This window comes from Otolemur garnettii, unplaced genomic scaffold (genome assembly GCF_000181295.1).
Source record: "Otolemur garnettii isolate 467f Iridium unplaced genomic scaffold, OtoGar3 scaffold00130, whole genome shotgun sequence".
NCBI classification, from domain to species: Eukaryota; Metazoa; Chordata; class Mammalia; order Primates; family Galagidae; genus Otolemur; species Otolemur garnettii.
Genome location: NW_003852525.1, coordinates 2,142,937 through 2,146,596, shown reverse-complemented (window position 1 = coordinate 2,146,596; position 3,660 = coordinate 2,142,937). Strand labels below are relative to the sequence as shown.

At 45.5% G+C, this 3,660-nt stretch overlaps 1 protein-coding gene and 1 non-coding gene across 2 annotated transcripts in view; both read left to right on the top strand.

Moving 5' to 3' along the window:
* The window catches only part of ADGRL3 (adhesion G protein-coupled receptor L3), a 372,824-nt gene that overhangs the window by 198,916 nt on the left and 170,248 nt on the right, over positions 1 to 3,660 (top strand). The gene's annotated exons all lie outside the window — the stretch shown is intronic.
* On the top strand, positions 1,528 to 1,632 carry LOC111727914. Its single transcript, XR_002775342.1, has one exon. It is a non-coding gene; the product is annotated as a U6 spliceosomal RNA (small nuclear RNA).

Sequence of the window (3,660 nt, the reverse complement as noted above, 5' to 3'; positions counted from 1 at the left end):
CCTCACCATCCCTGGGGTTTTTTCGCTTCTCAGTGGCCCTGGGAACTCTTTCATCCTCACTTGAATTCTGGTTGCTGCTGGTGAATTCTCTACACTATATATTTGGTTTGGGTTTTCTGTGGTGGGGCGTGCAGCCAGCTTGCTTTTACGTCACCATTTTGGAACCAGAAATCTTCCTGGCTTTTCCTTTTGGGGTCGACTTCTCCTGGCAGGCCTTCTACCTGCTGGGAAGGGAATCTCCCAAAGTAGAGCTTCTGGACAGCAAATGTCCCAGGAAACCAGTACACGCCACACAGCCTTTTAGAACCAGCCCTGGCAGTCGTGTAAAGCCCCTTGGGCAAAATTTTACCAGATAAGACAGTCACTAAAGACAGGTAAATTCTCAGGGAGTTAATTTGAAAATGGCAAGGTTGAGAATGACCAAATTGGTTTCCCCAGGAATTAGAGGATCACTATGACACGAGTCTCTCCATTTTAAAACTAGGAGAGCCAACATGTGAGTTTCTCTCTGGCAGAGTCACATTCAGAAGAGAGTTGGGAAGAAGACTCTGTTGCTCAAAACACCGGCTGCATCACAGCTGGGAACTATGGCACGGAGCTTTAACCACGGGCAGCAGAGTCTGGATCAGCTAAAGCACAGGCGTGGGAAAGTTTCAGCTGGCCTGACCCAGCTGGCTCTGATTGAAAACAGAACCTAGGCTCACCCTTCACACATGCTCCCCGCTGGGATGGGTGCCCTGCAGCCAACACCACCACCTCGGGACATAGGGCACCTCGGCTCCAATTCTCGGCATCTGACGTGGCCTCGCTCCACATAGCATTGCAATTAGAGTGTGGTCTCTAATCCGGCAGCCCTGGCTTCCTCTGGGAACTTGCTACAACTACAAATTCTGGGCTCTATTGCAGACTGCTGAATTCAGAATAATGGGGGGTGGCCCAGGCATCCCTTGAAGCCAGCTCTCCAGGGCATTCCAGCGTTTGCTAGTTAGAGACATGCTAGTCAACGCTGCCGGGAGAGCAGTAATTCTCACCTGGGAGTGCACGCAAACAGAGGTTTGGGGTTTTGGTTTTTGGTGCAGGACAGAAAGGGCTTAGTTTAAACCAGACTAAACTCAGCCATCTGGGTCCTGTCGCTAGTGATTGTGATTTAGTGGGTCGGGGAAACAGTGATGTGGGTGAAGGACACAGGACGTGGATTTCAGAACCCAGATTGTCCACACAGTGTCACCTCCTCGGTGTCTTGCAGCTCCTCTGGGGACGTGTCAGCAGGACGGGACGAACAGTGGGGGGACCCGTCTTCACTGTGATGTTCTGTGGTGTAGCTGAAACCCAGAACTCACTAACATGGGTTATACATTACTGACGGGGAAACCTGCTTCTCACGTCGTATCTGCACAAATTTCATTCTCACCGACGGCATTCCACATCTGTTAGGAACATTTGATAAAGTGGACATTTCTCTTCGTTGCAGTAGACACACAGACGCACACATACGTATGTGTGAAATAACCGTTTAAAACAGGCTCCGTGCTTGCTCTGGCAGCACATATACTACAGTTGGAATGATTACAGAGATTAGCACGGCCCCTTTGAAAGGACAACACGCAAATTCGTGACGCATTCCATATTAAAAAGATAACTAAACTCACACCTGTAATCTTGGAACTGGGGAATCTCTTGAAGCCAGGAATCAAGACTGGGCAGGGCAACATGTCAAGACACTGTGTTTACCAAAAAGTAAAAAAAAATAACCAAACGTGGGGGTATGTAGTCTAACTACTGAGGAGGCTGAGGCCAGAGGTTCATTTGACCCAGGAGTTTGAGGCTGCAATGAGCTATGACACCATCATTGCATTGCAGCCTGGGCAACAAAGCAAGACCCAGTCTCTAAAATAAATAAACAAGCTCGGTGCCTGTAGCTCAAATGGCTAAGGCGCCAGCCACATACACCAGAGCTGGTGGGTTCGAATCCAGCCCGGGCCTGCCAAACAACAATGACAACTACAACCCAAAAATAGCCAGGTGTTGTGGCAGGTGCCTGTAGTCCCAGCTACTCAGGAGGCTGAGGCAAGAGAATCGCTTAAGCCCAGGAGTTGGAGGTTGCTGTGAGCTGTGACACCACGGTACTCTACCTAGGGTGACAGCTTGAGGCTCTGTCTCAAAAAAATAAATAAATAAAATAAATAATCAGATAAATAAATATTTGAAAAAGTAATGAATGACTTAACAGAAGTCTTTGGAACTTTGTAACTTCAAGGCAATAATTTATTATTGGCAACCAAAGAGACAGAAGCTCACTGCCAGCTTGGGGGCATGGTTTGCAGAGGCAGCTGAAATCCTACAAGTGCAGCTTCGTAAACGCGCATTTTTGTCTGGCACAGTGTTATAAGAAACAGATTTTCTAAAGGATGTTTTAATTATGCTCAATCAGGTGTTTGGAATGAAATTCTATCTGCGATTCTCCCCAGGAAGGTTTAGTCAGCAGTGATTATCCCTGATGTCTAGCTTTGCAAGGGGGTGAAAAGGAATACGTCTTCACAAGACCAACTTTCATGGAGCATGTTTTATATTACTAGTGTTTAAATGGTCATCAAAATCTCATAAAAGCCTTGGCCATGGTCAAGTGGAAGATGAACGTGGGGCAACTGGTGCTGTTACAGAAATGGACTGGACTACACGGCTTATCCGTGGGAAGTTCAGTTACCGAATGAAAAAGTCCTTATTTAAAAAAAACGGATAAAATCGCATTTAGATTCTCTTTTCAAAGCAGTTTACCTATCAACAATTGTCATGCCTTGATTCTAATTTAGCAGTGAATTGGCAGGAAATATTGAAAATTGATCTATAAAGATAACTTCTCCAAGTCAATAATCGTTTCCTGATCAATTCAAACTCCTGATGAGAACAAGGGGGGAACCAGCCAGCTCTGTCCTCCGCGCTGAAGTCCTTTCACGAGCCTCTGCAAAGGTTGGCAGGTTGTACATAAAACCCTGGCTTCCCTGGTCCCGCCTTTAATTCTGAACATCCCAAAGTCTCTGAGTATCAGGCACTCACATTAACAAGCTCACCAGAAAGCCGAGCTTTTAAATGCTATTTTGACAGTCACTTACTGCCAAAAACACCCGCAGAAACTTCAGCAAGGCTGGCTTTGGAGGGACAGAAGTTTGATCTATGATTCCTTTTATTTGTGGTTGGAATAAGTTTATGCTGCGGGGACAATAGATAAAGATAAGGTCACTTGCAGAAACTGGAGCAAATAATGGAATTTTCAGGCAATATTCTTTTGAATCTGCTGCCTAACCGACTGAGGGAAAAAAAAATTGTTAAATTTACTGAACTGAGAGTGTTCTCGGAATAGAGCCCCGAAGACACTTAAAGGAAGCATTGGGGGGAAAACTGGTAAAATTGTGATGCTTTGGAATGAAAAACTAATCAAGCAAAGTATCTGTGTAGTACCCAACATAGGATTTGTTCAGTCGTATTTTGTTATTTTGTGCGGGGGACATCCACCATCACACGCTTGTTCCTTTGACCCCCAAATGGGTAAAATATTTAAAGAATGATGCAGAACCTGGTGACTTTAGCCTATCAGGGTTAGGGCAAAATATAGAAACTGTTACTTATCTCTGAATGTTTGGAATCTGTGGAGCGTTTCACTTG